The 18,147-nt window shown below is 36.6% G+C and overlaps 1 pseudogene; it reads right to left on the bottom strand.

Annotated features, from left to right (window-relative positions):
- Positions 1 to 3,903: 3,903 nt before the first annotated feature.
- Positions 3,904 to 11,821, bottom strand: LOC129871977 (uncharacterized; annotated as a pseudogene).
- Positions 11,822 to 18,147: the final 6,326 nt, after the last annotated feature.

Here is an 18,147-nt window from a genome sequence, read left to right as displayed (position 1 = left end):
TATTCCAGAATTAATTTTTATTAAGTTCTATGTCGTTAATTCTTCATGATTCCCACAACCCTAGTTGTGGAATTTGCTAATCATAACTACGTGTTCATACTTAATAGCATTCAAGTTAAAAGAAATTATACACTTACAATGAGGAGTGTGAAAGCTCAAAAAATCTTCAATAAAATTCGACCGTAAAATATCGATAACAAAAAACCGAATTCAAGAATAAAAGCTCAAAAGTAGTTTAAGCTATATTCTCAAACCCAGAAATATACTTATAAAAATCTAAACCTAAGAAGTATATTTATAGACTAACTTTCCTAAAGAAACATGGATTTGGAAATCATAGGAGACTAAAATTTGGATCGGGTCTACAGGTCATAAGCTTTCAGAAGACTCGTAGACCCAACTCGTATTCTTTCACCTTACACTAATGGATTCTTCTTCTACACAGCCACTCTCTACGGCTCATTATATTGAGGAAGACTCATCAATAGGCGTTGTAGACACTATCCTTTCACCACTTGTAACTTCTATCCACGACGGACTGCTACGCCTCGTTTACATGTTGAGGAGTCATATAACCTGCTCGTTTCCTTCATTGTTCCTTCATTAATTCACTGTTGTTTTGATAATTAAAACCTACAGACCGTATGTCCAATGATGAGTCATAGTTTGAGCTTGTAAAACTCAAAATTTACCTTTCTTTAGTGCTATGATCCCTCAGTTATTTCTCTGACTTAGTTTCCTACAAAATATGCACAACCAACATCAAACATGCTAACATATGCTTAAATTACATGTACATTCTTAAGTTTTAAAGCATTAAAAGTACCGTAAATACATGGTACATCAACACCCTCAACTTAGAATAGTTTCTTGTCAAGCAACACTACTATATTACAATGACTCTATGCAAAACTAGATTTAAGAATGTACAATAATCATCGGCTATTAACCCCTGACCCTCTCCAATTTCGATTCATGATACTATTACAACCATTATCTCAAATAAGACTAACTTGTATGGATCAATGATAGACACTTCAACACCAATAAATAATTAATATGTCAAAAACAGCAATTACCATTTTCATGACTATTTAGACAATGCCACTTGTGCCCTCACTGAAAAGAAGTCCCTTTTTTACTCATGAATTGCATTTATTCTTTAAACTTCAGATACATGGGAAAACACTCACGCTCACAAACAAAATTAGATTTTCATGCATAATAGCATAGGCTTGCCCTTATTTTCAATACTTAGACTCTTGAACCGTTAAGGTAGGATCACTAGGACTTTTGCAACTTATAGTGTAGGCTTGGGGATGTGGTTCATTTAGATTTTAGTGACTTTCGGCCCTCCTCAAATACTATATCAACTTTGAGTCCACCTTATCAAACCCACACTTCGTTTCACTTTTTGTCTTCGCTTGTTGCTTTCGCCTTCGGCATGGCTTTTTTGTATATTTTTCTTATTCTTTATGCTTCTCTTTGCTAACTCTTTCTAGATCATTTATTCGTTTTATCCAACCACCTTTTTCTTCCTTTTCACTCATCATTTTTTTGCAACCTTTTTCTCTCTTTTATTTTTCTTTTCTCACACCCCTTCTCTTTTCGCTTTCCTCTCTTAGAGCCATCCTCAACTTAGGCTTTTAGCCTGAGTTGAGGTGTACATTTCTCGTAGGAGGGACCGGGGCCAAAAAAATGGATTACTATTTGGATTAGGGGATTTGAAACACGTGTTTATTTGTTCAAAAAGGTCTTTTAGAAGCTTATATCTTTGGTTCAAAGGGTAAAATAATGTTTGGTTGGTTATTTTAAGGCTAAGTGGACTAAGTCAAAAATGGCCTATAATACTTTCCTAGCCAACATTTCAATCATCATAGTACGACCAATGGAGCAAGTTCTAGATTGGCACAAACAGTCCAAACACACAAATACCTCTCACACACTTTGTAACAAGTTTCATTATCAATCATCAATATTTGGTTCATGTTTTAGTCTATGTCATATGTGATCATACTGGTTTACATCATGTCACATAAAGATCTTACATAGTCAAACTATCAAAGAAACAGTCACAATAATTCAAGAAAAATTTGGACGGGGTCTATTTATTTTCGTTTAAAATTTAGCCTTCATGCCATAGATCCCGAGTCTTATTTTACATCTACGTCCTAAACATGCTGATTCAACATAAATTAAAAAAGGGTCCTATAAGGAAAAAGAACACAGGCAAGAAACCCTAAGGATTTAGTCAAGTGTCAAGGTTACTCAGACTTTGCCTAGATACTCATGCATTCATTTATAAACACCCCACCCCTACTTGAAAAGCCTTGTATTTTCCCTAATGCAGTACAAAAAATAGTAAAAACAATAAGGGGGAAAGGGAAAAGAACATGTGGTGCCTAACCATCGAAGTCTATATGGTGGCATCTGGGTCCATCTATATGGATCCCGATGTAGCAGCATATGGTGCCATGGTATTCTGTGCATCATCATATGTGTCAACATGAGATCTCAAAGCTCCAAAATCACGTTGCCTCTTATTTTCTCATCATATCTCATTGGTCACTATAGATGCTCGGGTGGCCTTCTCAACCTTCTGGTGCTCTCTCCTTTTTCTCTTTTTTTCCTCATACCTATCCGAAGTGGCATCCTCAGTATGGGGTCTTTTATCTCATACCACCTCGAACTCATCATCCATAAATAAATCAAACAACTACGACGGCTGAATGAATAATAGGTAAAGAAAATGGTATAGAGGCTGGTGTAGCTAGGGATGTGATCTCTACACGGAGTGCTCCTATCTCATTCTAAATGGTAGTAATGTCAGTACTAGATGAAGCTTTCAATCTTGCTTTCACCCTCATCTCAAAGGTATCAATACATGCCTAAATTTGTCACTCTCGATCAGCCAAAGTAGCTTCAAACTTTTCTGCCAAATGCTTCTCTGATTCGGTGATGGATTTACAGACCCATGGCTTAAGTTGTTGCATCAATTGGCCTAATTGGTCCTTGGTCTGTGATTGCCGCTACATCATAGTATGTAGAGCCTCGACTGAAATAAAGACCAAGCTTGTGTGTTGTGGTCGTAGCAAGCTGATAGAAGGGGCTGCCAAAATAGCTGAGGCAGTCTCAGATGGCTCTACAGAAGATGGCTGCTGGTCTAGAGTAGCTGCTGCATCATCCTTCCTAGGCAGTGGAACATGCACAAATTTGGTATCTGTACCTCTAGATAGGGAGCACACTATTGTCCGACCAGGTTTGTATCATATTTAATAAGCCCGAGGTCTAAAGTTCTATTCACTCTAATCAGCAAATCAACCCTGACAATCGTTGGAACTATAGCATCCCTTCATAGTAAAAACACAACATGCAAGAAAGAGATCGTAGTGTTCTTCCTTATCACCCTCTTATGTATCTCTAAAATAATGATACTCACCACATCTACCTCATAACCAGCGATCAAGCAAGCTACGAGCACAGTTCGATCTAAAGTCAAAAGGTTATCTGTATTGATCGAACGTATTTGGTGTCTAATAATGGTCTACAAAAACTTAGCCATAAAGTTCAGTAACACTTTCTTGATCAGTGTCGAGTGTGACACCCAATTTGTTGCGATTCCATTCTCTGCTATGTAACCTACTACCCATCTAAGTAGCTCAACATGTTGCACTGGATACCACATGGCATTTTTATCACAAACTACCCTCATTTTCTAATTAAACTCCGTTATTGAGCTTGCTAGTGGAGAGTTTGGGTCATAGATGATACGTCAGAAAGTCTCCTCGGATAGAGTAACTGGGATCTGCCAAACCAATATGGTTAAGAGAACTGGCTGCTCTAGTTTCTTTTCTTTGGAAGAGCCAACTACTTGATTGTGGTTACGTATGACGCGTAGAAATCTCAGACTATGTTATTGCTGTAACTCCCAAGGTTCTTAGCCATCCAATCTAGTTGGTGATAATGGAACAAGTCACGAATATCAGGGACTGCTTCCAGCCCAGTTGTGATCACACGCGGCTCCTTAGTAATGGGTCTCCTTAGATTTTGATGATTATTTCTCTCTTTCCCCATTCTATAGGAGTATAAAAGCCTGGACATGCACCACCACTTTCGTTGACCTCCTATGTGGAATTGTATAGGGGGCTTCTCGAGCGTTGCCTTCTCCATGGAGTATTCTGATCCTAAAGTGGATGGTGGTACAGAATCATCATCACTCTCTTCCACTTCTATTGAATCTCCCCTCTTGAGAATAAGAGGGTGTTGATGTTGCAGATGTATGGGTGTGGGAGAGGTCTCCATATGGTGCCAGTGAAGAGATGACTTGGTTGGATTGATGTGATTTGGATCTCCTCACTAATGGTGCCACGAAGTCATAAGAGGACTCCTCCTCAGAAGTACTAAGTTCAGCATCTGTGGGCACATCTTTGAGGCGTCGTCTAAAGTTTTCCATGGCTTTCTTCTTTGACAGTATTTTCTTCCTACTACCCTGCTTTGGTGGTTGTTTTGGAGATATTATACCTGTGGAGAGAGAGTTAGGACACAAACATAACAAGAAAACAAGTAAATAATTAAAAGAAAATACTAGATAGTCACAGTGTTGTGGTCCTATGAGGGTGAATATACGGGTCATAAATACGTAAATGGCCCCGTATACTCAACCTATAGATGCAGACCTGCAAGTTTTGAGTCTTTGAAGTTTTTCTACGAGAGAGCCTTACGACCCGTAGGAGTTTGTATGAATCATAAGGTTCGTTCATAGACTTAGACCTACAGGTTGTAGTCTCTGAAGTTTGATTATGAAAGGGCCTTACGACCCATAGGGTTTTATACAGACCGTAAGGTTCAATCGTAGTCTCAATACTATGCTACTGGAATTTATACTATGTAGATTGCTCCATGACCCATACTTAGACTCATTTCTCTTGGTAAATATGAAAACTTAACCAATTATCTAGAGGTGTCATTTACAAAGGGTAACTACGACCCGTAGAAGAATCTACGCATCATAGAAAACCCTTACTTGAACCATGCAAGATTTAGTGATGATAAAGATGTTTCAAAGGAACGATTTCGTGCTTGATTCTTGTTAATGAATCATATGAAAAATTTCAACAAAACCGAGTGCTCCCAATTATCATTTTAACAAACCAAAAAAACTCATAAAATGACCACCACACTCTAGTAGTTGTCCTATTCTATTGATGAGCCATACAAACAAGACGTATAATAATATATGAGTCATAAGTAGGATCGTACTGATCAATAGGAATTTAAATCTCCTTTGAAGAGGGGTAATTACACCTCATAGAATTGTCTACGACTCATAGAACTGCCCCACCTAGGAGATTTTGAAGTTCAGAAAGTGAAATAACACAGGCAATTCAATCACCCCTATGTGGTCAATTAACCATAAAATTTGTTAGAACTAAGAACTCTAATTAACGCATTTCAGTTATGTTAAACCTATGTAAGCAATATAAATATGAAATGTATCATTGAAAGATCAACTTACCACAAGAAAGAAGGAAATCCACTAAGTATTAAACTGGGATGGACTTTGGTTTTGATATTTCTAAATGTTCAATAAGTTGGGGGTTTTGGATTTTGGACAGTTTTGAGCTTCAAATTCTGTGCATTGATGATGGAATTTGGTGAGGTTTGTGTGGAAAAGAAGAGAAAGAATCCTTGTAATGTTTCAACTATTTTTATTTTATGCATTTCAGTTATGCGGGTCGGGTCAATTATACTACCTGCAAAATAGGCAAGCTACGACCTATAAGAGTAGACATGGGTCATTGGCTTGCATCATCGTTTTTTTAAAGGAAAGGAAACATACTTAGAGTTTATGAGTATAGGCTATGAGTCGTAGAGAAATCTATGGGTCATAGAGTAGATTCGTAGACTTATAACTTCTTTTTGTATTCAATCTGGGTTGATGAGTCAAATGTATGAGCTGTATAAGTTACTACGACCCGTATACTAGACTCGTGTATCTTTCTGAGTCCCCTTCTGCTTCCAATATTTCCAAGTCATCATAGGCACGTACTCAACCTTTGGCCTAATTTTTTATGCTTTTTTGTGACTCTTATTGGACACAGACCTTGACAAAGTCTATGTTATCCTAAAAGCTAACAAGTAAAAGTACATGACTAAATTAGGTTGCCTCCTAAATATTTCTTGATTTAACGTCGCGGCATGACGTGGATATAATTAGTTACTCAGACTTCACTAAGCTTTCATGCTTCCACGGTTTTGATTTCATCCTCTGTGCCCACGTATGCTTTGATTCATTGACCATTAACTTTGAACTTCGTACCATCCTTCTTTTCTAGCTCAACCACACCATGTGAAAAGAATTGACTCACTCTAAGTGGTCCCAGCCATTTAGACTTGAGTTTGCCAAGGAATAAATGCATCTTTGAGTTGAAAAGAAGGACCAAGTCTTCGAGTGCAAATGTTCTCTTTTCAATATTTTGGTCGTGATATTTCTTCATTTTTTCTTTGTACAAGGATGCGCTTTCATATGCATTTAGGCAAAACTCATCAAGCTCATTTATTTGATTCGTCCTTTGCTTTGACGCATCCCAATCCATGTTCAATTTCTTCAATTTCCACATAGCTTTGTGTTCCAACTCTACGGGCAGATGACAAGATTTTCCAAAGACAAGTTGATAAGGCGACATACCTATAGGAGTCTTGAATGTAGTGCGGTAAGCCCATAGAGCATCATCAAGCTTCTTTGACCAAACCTTTCTATTTGCGCCCACCATCTTTGCAAGTATTTGCTTAATTTCACGATTTGAGACTTTAACTTGTCCACTAGTTTGTGTATGAGAAGGAGTTTCTACACTATGTCGAACTTTATACTTTTTAAGTAATGCTTTGAACAATCGATTACAAAAGTGGAAACCTCCATCGCTGATTATTTCCCTTGGTATACCAAATCTTGAGAACATGTTATGCTTGAGGAAGGCAGTAACACTCCTTGCTTCTTTTTTGGGAACTGCGATAGCTTCAACCCATTTAGACACGTAGTCAACTGCATTGAGGATATATTTTATTCCACTTAAATTACAAAAGGTCCTATGAAGTCAATTCCCCATACATCAAACAATTCGATTAATAAAATAGGGGTGAGTTGGAGCTCATATTTTCTTAAAATTCGTCCTTCTCTTTGGCAAAGATCAGAAGAATTGGCAAAATCATGAGCATCTTGGTGAATTGTTAGCCAGTAGTACCCACATTATAGGATCTTATAGGTTGTTCGGATACCACTATGATGGCCGCCGACGGGTGACGAATGGCATGCTTCTAAAATACTTATCATCTCTACTTCAGGACACAGTGATGAATAATCCCATCTGCACAAATAAGGAACAAGTATGGTTCTTCCCAAAAGAACTTATTACATCGGACATGAACTTGCGGCGTTGATGAACATTTAAATTGGATGGCACAATATCACTAACCAAATAGTTGGCAACATCGGCAAACCATAGAATTAAGTCATGTGATGCTGCTAATACTTTTTCTTCTAGGAAGGTGTCATTTATCTCAACTCCATCTTCCAACTTTAATATCGACTCTTCTTCAAGCCTAGATAGATGGTCCGCTACATGGGTTTCTGTCCCTTTTTGGTCTTTCACATCAAAGTCGAACTTTTGTAATAGAAATACCCAATGAAGAATACTTAGATTAGCATCCGTTTATTCTATGAGATATCTCAATGCATCATGATCTGTATGTATAATGACTTTGGTGCCCAACAGGTAAGATCTAAAATTCTCGAAAGTGAACACAATGGCAAGCAACTCTTGTTCAGTCAGGGTGTAGTTTCTTTGAGCAACATTAAGGGCTTTGCTAGAATAGTATATTGTATGTAAAATCTTCTCACGCCTTTTTCCTAGTACTACGCCAAGTGCTACTCCACTTGCATCACACATGGCTTTAAATGGATGCTTCCAATCTGGTGCAATAATGATAGGAGCCGATACTAACATTTTCTTCAATTCTTTGAATGCTTCTATACAGTCTTCATCAAAAAAAAACTATGTCTCCTTCTCTAGTTGTTTGCATAGAGGATGTGCTATTTTGGAGAAGTCTTTGGTGAAACGGTTATAGAATCCGGCATGTCCCAAAAAGCTTCCAATACCTTTTATGGAGATGGGAGAAGGTAACTTTGTGATTACCTCAATCTTTTCTCAATCTACCTCAATGCCTTTATTTGAAATCTTGCGACCCATCACTATGCCTTCTTTCACCATAAAGTGACACTTCTCCCAATTTAGCACAAGGTTGCACTCCTCATACCTTTTTAGTACGTCTTAGAGATGGGATAAACAATCCTTGAATGATTCACCGAACACTGAAAAATAATCCATGAAAACCTCAATTGTATCTTCCACCATATCCGAAAAGATAGACATCATACAATATTAAAATTTCACCGGTGCATTACACATATCTGAATGGCATTCTTTTTAAAGAAGATGTCCCATATGGGTATGTGAAGGTGGTCTTCTCTTGGTCTTCTGGTGTAATAGAGATCTGATTATAGCCTGAATATCCATCAAGAAAATAGTACCAACATTTTCCAACTAGACGGTCGAACATCTTATCCATGAAAGGCATTGGAAAGTGATATTTTTCAGTCCATGAGTTGAGCTTGCGATAATCCATGCACACTCTCCAGCCGGTGATAGGCCTCATTGGGATAATTTCATTCTTTGCGTTTGGCACCACAGTAATACCAGCCTCTTTTGGTATACATTAGACAGGACTTACCCAATTACTATCTGCAATTGGATAAACAACTCCAGCATCTAACCATTTGATGATTTCCTTTTTAACTACCTCTTGCATAGATGGGTTAAGACGTCGTCGGTGTTCAATGCTTGGTTTAAAATCTAGCATAAGTTGGATTTTATGAGTACAGATGCCTAGTGGTATGCCAATGAGGTCAATTATGGACCACCTTATTGCTCTTTTGAAATGCCTCAAAACAGATGTAAGAACTTTTACTTTCTTTTGATGAATATCGGCAACTATTAAGACTAGTAGTATGTTGTTGAGTCCCAATAATACATATTGCAAGTGAGATGGAAGTGCTTTGAGTTCCAAAGTTGGAGGTTCCTCGATGGATGGCTTTGCGGGCAGAGTTTCTCTATTCTTCAAGTCTAAATCGAGTCTCTTGGGTGCATGATTAAAAGTCTCAAGTCCATTTAGTGCACAAACAATCTCATCATACTCTCTAATGTGATCTTTATCAAAGTTCATAATGATGGCAGCTAAAGCTTCAACACCCAACCTCTCTTCAATAGATATGTCTGGTTGCAAATTGTCGACAACATCAACCACGGATATAACTCGTAGTCATTATGATGCTTTATTGCTCGACATATATCAAAGACTACCTCTTCATTATTTAGTCTAAATTTTATTTTGCCAGTTTCCATGTCTACCAAAGCACGTCCAATTGTCAAGAATGGTCTACCCAGAATGATAGGAACATCAAAGTCTACTCGTAGTCAAGAATGAAGAAGTCAGCAGGGAATATGAATGATTTAAGCTTTACTAGGACATTATAAATAATGCCCACAAGCTTCTTCATAGTACGATCTTCCATCAAAAGCTACATTAATGTTGATTTGGGGGTTCCCAAGCCCAATTATCGAAACACTGCTAGAGGAATCAAGTTAATGCTAGCATTCAGGTCACACAATGCTTTTGCAAAATTAAATACCCTAAAGGTACATGTATATTGAATTCGCCTAGGTCTTTTTTCTTTTGCACAAGGGAGCAAGTCGCGATTGCACCACAATGATGCAAGTTATCGGCTGGTTCAAATCTTACCATTCTCTTCTTTGTGATAAGATCCTTCATAAATTTGTCATAACCCGGCATTTGTTCTAGTGCCTCTATTAAGAGAACATTCACTAAAAGTTGTTTTAGCATGGAAATAAACTTAATGAACTTTCTATCTTCGGCCTTTTTCTTTAATCTTTGTGGAAAAGGAGGGGGAAGTCTTGGCATTGGAATTAGAGTTAGATCAACAGTTTTTGTATTGCCTGCTTTCTTATAACGTTTTGCATCTCCTTTTTCAGGTTGTTCAGTGCTTGGCTCTTTGCCTATTGCTTATTTCTAGATTTTTCTTTCAGTTTCAGGCTTACTAAAAATCATGTCGTGTACATGATCATCAAGTTCTGGCATAGGTGGATCAACCATTTGAATGCTACTTTGGGTGATCACCGCCATGCATTGCCCGTGATTCTTTAGATTTTGAATTGTATTACTTGGGAGAGTCCCTTTTTGGTGTGGGTTTAAAGATGATGAAATATGCCCCCCCCCAATTGATGCTCAATAAGTTTTATGGATGTAGCATATGATTCAACTCTTTGATTCATTCCGGAAAAATCATTGTGTATCTCCTTATGATTATCCTCTGTTGCATCATACTTTTTCATCATCTTCGTCATCATGTCTTTGATTCTTGTAAGTACAGGTCCTCATCTCAATTTCTAAGAGGGATATATGCACCACCATTGTTGTTGTCTCTTATTTTCCAATCACCTTCTCTATCATTTCCATGGTTTTGATCATTGTATCCATTTCGGTTGTAATTTTTCTCTCAATTGTAGTTTCCATAATGATTATAATTATTTTTGCAATTGTAATGTCCCTCTAAATTAAAGGTGTTATAGTTACGACCTTGATTTCCTTGACCTTGGCGCCAAGAATCCTGATTGGATGCTTGGGCGTTGGTCCGGAAATCCCCCACTTGATCATTCACATAATAGGCATCTTCCTCATATCCATAATCGTCATAAATTGGTGCCCTATTTAGATGGTCAATTACATTAACTTTCTCTTGTCCCATGATTTTGACTACCAACCTGATGCCAGTCTTTAATTGAGCGAGTTCTTGAAATATCTCTTCGTTTTGTAAGTTGGGATTCAAATTTATGCAAATCAAAAAAGAAGTTTTTGAAGTTTTTGTGTCCCTAGTTCTCCAAGATCTGTTGGTCTTTGTAACACTATCAAGTCTCTCTGCGGCCTCTTAGAAAGTGTTAGCCAGAAATACTCAGCCAGTGATGGTGTCGGCAACATCCTTTTCATTATCATCGAATGCATGGTAGAATAGCTCAAGAAGTGACTCGTTCTCTATCCTATGATTTGGTACGCTTTGTAGATACTATACAAATCTCTTACAAGCTCCACAAATTTACTCTACGGGAAACTTTTGGAAATTATTGATTATGTTAGTTAGTTTTAACTTCTTGGATAATGGGAAATATTTCTTCGTGAATGCTAGGTGTAATTCATCCTAAGTTGTGATAGAGTTGTACGGGAGTTCGGAAAACCAAATTGAAGCTTCTCCAGTAAGTGATAATAGAAAAATGCGCAATCTAACGATATCCATATTCAAGCCTTGGTCGCCAACACTACTTTGACAAACATATGTCACATTCTGGAGATGAATGTATGGATCTTCGAATGGAAATCCCGAAAATAATCTTCTACTATGAAGCATTTGAATTAGCCTACTAGTGATGCTAAACTTTGCTCTTGGCGGCACTGGAGGTAACACAATTGCACCTGTAGTTCCAATAGCATTAGGATGAACCCCATAGTTGTTCTAAATGTCATATTCAGGACGTTGTCTCGGTGGAGGATGTTGCCTTGCTACTTGTGGGTTATTAAGGACATTCTGTGGTTGATGTTGTGGAGGATGTTGTGGTGCATTGTTATGTTGCTCCCCAAGATATTCCGCGCCATCCCCAAATTTGTGTCCTTCGTTATTATTGTTGTTGTTCTCCATCCTACGTTATGATCTTTCAATTTCGGGATTGAAAGGAATCAAGGGATTGTCTTGACTTGTCGTATTTGGCATGCACTAGGAATCAAAATATGTTTTAGCACAAACAAAAGGAAAAGTAACATAAAATAAGGAAATAATGATTACCAATCAAATAATAAAATTAATATTAATCTAAAAGCCAAATTCCCCGGAAACGGCGCCAAAATTTTATATGCTCAAATTACACTTCCCTAAAGAAATATAAATTGATCATTAATCAAATATAGAACCTAACGAAGTTTAGAGTCGATCCCACGAGGAATATGGTTTAGACTTTAGATCAATTGTTTATTATTTGCTTTAGTAATCAGGTGATTTCCGTAAAAAGAGAAAACAAAAGGAATATTTTTTATAAACTGATCAATAAATTAAATAGCAACCGTTAACGAATGAAAGTATGGTTTAATGTGGTTTAAATCAATAAGAACTGAAACTAGGGTTTTATATCTTCCCCGGGAATCCTTAACTAAGTAGACTATTTTATTTGTAATTCTTTCCTAGTGTGTTACATGTAGAATCGGTAAGTTGATTTCACCTAAGTCCTTGATCCGACAAATAGGTAAATTTTAGTATGCAAATTGATCCATCTACGAGTGTATGATTTACTAACCCCTACCAATGATCCTAGATTTAGCTATCCCTTGATCCGTTCAAGCTAATTAGATGAGGATGATTAGCCCTAAATCTTGTTGTTTAATCCCTTTTTTCCATCCGTTACCTCCTTGATCCGGTACGTAAGGATAAGGCGAGTTCTAACATTGGCCACCGTTAAAAAGAAATCAAACCAAAGGGAAAAACAATATATGCACGCACACTATTCAAGAAGTACTTTTTATTAAGTTCTACGTCATTAATTCTTCATTGTTCCCACAACCCTAGTTGTGGAATTAGATACTCATAACTATGTGTTCACACTTAATAGCATTCAAGTTAAAAGAAATTATAAACTTACAATGAGGAGTGTGAAAGCTCAAAAAAACTTTAATAAAATCCGACTGTAAAATATCGATAACAAAAACCCGAATTCAAGAATAAAAGCTCAAAAGTAGTTTAAGCTATATTCTTAAATCCAAAAACATATATACAAAAATATGAACCTAAGAAGTGTATTTATAGACTAACCTTCTCATTTGCTTCACTGCATATTTGACGATTAAAACCTATGACCCGTATGTCCAATGATGAGTCGTAGTCTGAGCTCGTAGACCTCAAAATTTACCTTCGCTTCAGTGCTATGATCCCTCAATCATTTCTCCGACTTAGTTACCTACAAAATATGCACAACCAACATCAAACATGCTAACATATGCTTAAAATACATGCACATTCTCAAGTTTTAAAGCATTAAAAGTACTGTAAATACACGGTACATCAACTCCCTAGGACACTTGAACCTTGTGCTCTGATACCAAGTTTGTCATGACCTGACCTAGAGACTAGACGTAGAACGGCGATTAGAATCCCGAAGGACTCCAACCAAGCCTCTTAGCATAACATTTATGAGCATACATAAGGTACTTGAAAATAAATAAACACAAATTAATATATGGAAACAAAATCTCAAATAGAATATAAGTCTCAAAATGAGAAACGACAACATAGACTCTTCTACTATCTAACATGCCTCTAATAACTCGATAGAGGCATAATACAAGATCCTAGCTCACCCATATAGACAACATAGAAGGAATGAAGTATAACTGTCTAATGCAAAATAAATGTCATGTCCTCAAATTGTGAGGACTCACCAAGAAGAAGCTAATAGTAAAACTCTAGCCATGAGTGGGAGGAGGATAAATATGATTGTCGGTCCCTACATTATGATCTAATGTAGGAAAAAATCATGTGTTAGTACATGGAATGCACTAAGTATGTGAGAATATGCATGAACAATGAAGTGAGAATATGCATGTACAATGAATATAGGACATAATCAATATGAATCATGGGATGAAAGACCAATATCTTTAAAACATATATAAAGTCATGAAAAAATTAAAACATTAATCTCACTGGTCAATGCATTGAAAGAGTCTCATAATCATCATAAGAACTTATCACTCAAATGAAATTGTGTGGGATAGGACCTTTAATCGACAAATAAGACTATGCTAGTGAATACATGGAATCTGATGACTCCTGCATTGAGACAGGGGAGGGTACCATGCCAAGGAATACTTCATTACTCTTTAACTTGGCTATGTTAATCCATTAGCTTCGCCATATTACCATATGTAAACCTACATTGGCAACTTAATTTGGGACTAAATGTTGCTACTAGGATTTCCCTGGGTAATAATTGCGTTACTCGATCGAACCCCACCTAAAAGTCCTCTTGGTGCTTTTATTATCCCAACAGAACTCATAAAAAATGATCATAAACATCATAGAGAAAGATATTTACTACCTATCAATCCATCTTTATAAAACATCATAAAATTAGCTCATTTAACATCATCATAGTAAAAGCTAATCCTAATTCGGAAAAATACACTGGGACGGTTGGGTGGGGAGTCAAATCAGGCTCATCTATCATATAACTCATGCAATGTGGGTGTACGCATTCCATTATTTCATATCTTTTATCATAAAAATCTTTACGGACTTAACTTTCCCCTATCTTTAACTTTGCTTGAAATAATATAGAATCATCATTCATAAACTTCTTTGCATAAAACATTTTTAACTCATAGCATAAAGCTTTCATAGAATATAATTTGAAAATCATGAGCATATCTTAAAATCATACTTGAAACTAGCATATATCATGTGTTATTGAAATTCAACTTGAAATCATATAATATGATATGAATTATGAATAATTAGATTAATAGCATTGAAGAATATCATCACTGAGAAGACCCAACAAAAATCATGCAATTAGGGCTTTTAATTGAAGAAATCTTTAGGATTCTATAGGTGAAAGGTACCCATGTATGAAGTCCCACATACCTTGACCTTGATAAGAACTAAATTGAAAAGGATGAAAGCTTGACCTTGAAGAAATTCCCTTGAATTGCTTGTGGAAGAACAAGACATTTAGAAAAGACTTGGGAGAGAAGGTTTTGTGATTTAGGGATTATGGATAGAATGAGAGGGTTAGAAGACTTTAGGGTAGTTAATAGGTAGGAACTTAGTCCCAAAAATCATTCACATTCATTAATGAAATATAAGAAAAGGACTAAAATAACCCACATTAAAACTGAAAACTTGGACTATACAGAGGACCTATCACGGTCCATGAACTTCACCATGGCTTCTAGTGTATCCATGGTCAATGCCTTGAACTTTTGGAAAAAGGGATTGAAAGATGGGTGCCACCACAGGACATACCACGGCCCGTTAAGGGCACCACAGTATGCAGTGATATTCCATGGTGATTGACTTGGAGTAGAAATCATAGGGTTGTAGGGAAGAGTTTTAGGACTTCCTCCATGGTGACCTTCACGGTCCGTAGAGGTCTCTAGGATCCGTGAACCATAGGCATGGTGCAGGGTAAGCCAGAGGAGTTTAACACAGAGGACATTATGGTCCGTGAACCGCACAATGGGTCGTGGTGGCCTTTCATGGTCCTCACCTCAAGAAACCACTTGGTTGGACAGGGACCACGGTAGCCTTTAACGGCTTGTGGTCCCCTTCACGGCCTGTATTGGTTCTCGTTTAGACCATCTAGTGCCTAAAATTGTGTTTTTTGGAAATTCATCCTTTGTTCCTCATTTTCTGACTTTTCAGCTTTCGGGGTCTTATAGATATAGCAAATATGAGAGATTTAGCTATTAACTTGAAATAATAAGTGTTGCAAATGTGCTATCGGGACTCTTAGAAGTGAGCAGTAAAGTATGACTGAGACATTAGATAAGCAAGTGTATTAAGAGTTTTTTTAAAAATTTAATTTGGACTCATGGACCATTTTATTGCATCAATAAACAGGCTTAAGTTACCCAAGGTCGTATATAGTCAGATGAGGCTCTTATTAAGTTTATGATTTTCGATGAGTGCCTAAGTAGTATATTTGAGTTATCAATATGGAGTAGATTGATGTAAGATTTCTTTATTAGCCTTAAGAGTTTGGTCGAAGGGGTCATAGAAACACAATAATAAGCTTCTTAAATATAGCTTGAGTTTCCTTTGGTTAAGTATATATTAACTTAGAATAGCAGTATTAGCGGGCTAAGAAGGAGAAGTTAGAGTATTAAGAGTTGAGTAAGGTGGATTTACAAGGTGATAGAGGTGATGATTATAGAAAGACCTCTATAGAAATAAGATGAAGTTAGGAAAAGGATATTAGAAAGAAGACCAAGAAGGATTCTTAGTACCTGCACTTAGATAGTTCAATAGACATGAGATTAGCATTTTTCCAAGTCTTAGAGTAAAGAGAATATAGACTAGTTTAGAGAATATGGAATAGATCCATAGCCTTAGAGTTTTGGCTTCATACCTAAGGGGGAGATGATGAGTGAGGAACCAAGTCAAGTGATGATAATCAGATAGTGATGCATTTAGAAAAGAAGTTTTGGAGACATATCAATCCATTCCTTATATAGCGCATTTCTCAAATTTCAACTATTATAACACCCTATTAATGTTCCGCATATCAGCAGTATGTCCATGGATGAGGCTCATACACTCCAAACACATTCACATTGCTGCTCAGTTCTCAGATAAGAGGCGGAGACTGTTGCTACCAAAGCACACACAAGTAGTAAAGTGACTCTTTTCAGAATTGTATTATGAAACCCAAAGGACTTTAATTAGGCACTTGCTAGTTTTTCAATGAACTAAATTACTAATGTGTGTTGTAAAGTGTTGAGATTGTTGTGTCAAATTTTAACCTATGTAAAATTAGAGTAAAATCGATTTGATAGTTACTGGTGTTTAATCAAATTGAGAAAAAGCTCTATGGTTGTAGCATGTAGATATTTTAGGCATAAGATTTATTACCTTGGTATCCAATGGGCCTTCTAATTACTGATTTATAGGGTTGATATTGCAATCGTGGTCTTTCACCCTCTAATTGTCTACCTTTGTTGACAACTTAACTACATCGTTGAGTGGGGAAAAGCATGAACCAACAAAGATGCATTAATCATATCATCATGTCTAGTAACCAAACATGGTGTATAGGTATGTGTCACTGGCATCCTATACACGAATTATCCTAGGCAATTCTACAACAAGCATGTTCCCTATATTCTAGTGTTCTATCTCATATTTGTCTTCCTAGTTCCAAGTAGAAAACAAATATATTTTAATGGTGATTAAGCATTAAAATAGTAGAAGTAAGAATATAAGAATAATCATAAGAAAGAACGCATTTTCAATCAAAGAAAATCATATTAAACCATAATCTTATGGTCACAACCCTAGAAAAAGGGTATTTAGCCACTCATAGTCTTAATTACAATCATAGAAACTAATTGATGAAAATAAAAAGTAGAAGAAAAATAAAAGAGAAGGAGAAAAATAACCCTATAGAAGTCCTTCCTTCACTCCCGTTCATCCAAACTTCGAGTAAAGATTGAAAGAATAATAAAAAGTACAAGTGTTATATTTATAGCCACAAAAATGCAAAGTTTCATTAATTCTACTGAAGTCCGCAATGCGGAGTTGTTTCTGCACTGTGTAATTTCTCATTTTTCTCTTTTCTGCAAAATTCCTTCTAGCATCAGCCAGGTCCGAGAAGCTGACTTGGCACAGATTCATCTTCTCGCCAAAATTAAATCCAAGTCCAAACATTAATCCCCGAAGCTAAGTGCGGGACGCGGATACACTCCTTTACAGCATATTTTCTTAACTTTCATTCTCAACTTCATCTTCAAGCTCCACTTTTATCACGATGTCATTTTTTTAAGTCCAATTCTCTTTATTTAGACCTAAAAGTGTCTAATCACATTGGTTAGCTACAATAACAAACAAATACTCTAAAAATAAGATAAACTTTAACAATTCATTCTCAAACTAGACTATAAACATGAGTTATATTGGCTACTAGGCGCATAAATGCACCCAAGATCAACACCACACACTTATAGTTTTTTTCTTCCTCAAAAAAACTCCCAATCTTATGCATGCAATATTGAACAAAATGTACCCTAGTCAGTCCTACCAAAGCACAATGATTGCATAAATAGTTTACATTACATAATAATGTTTGACTTTGTTCACGCGACTGACTAATCTAACACAACCTAACCTCAAGAGTTTACTCAATAAGGAAGTAAACTCATATGATTTGACAAGTCAAAACTAGTGTTTAATTGCCACTCTTTCACTAAACATGTGCCCTA

The sequence above is a fragment of the Solanum dulcamara genome, chromosome 2 (genome assembly GCF_947179165.1).
Source record: "Solanum dulcamara chromosome 2, daSolDulc1.2, whole genome shotgun sequence".
In the NCBI taxonomy this organism is placed as follows: Eukaryota; Viridiplantae; Streptophyta; class Magnoliopsida; order Solanales; family Solanaceae; genus Solanum; species Solanum dulcamara.
This window is presented reverse-complemented; position numbering and strand designations above follow the sequence as displayed.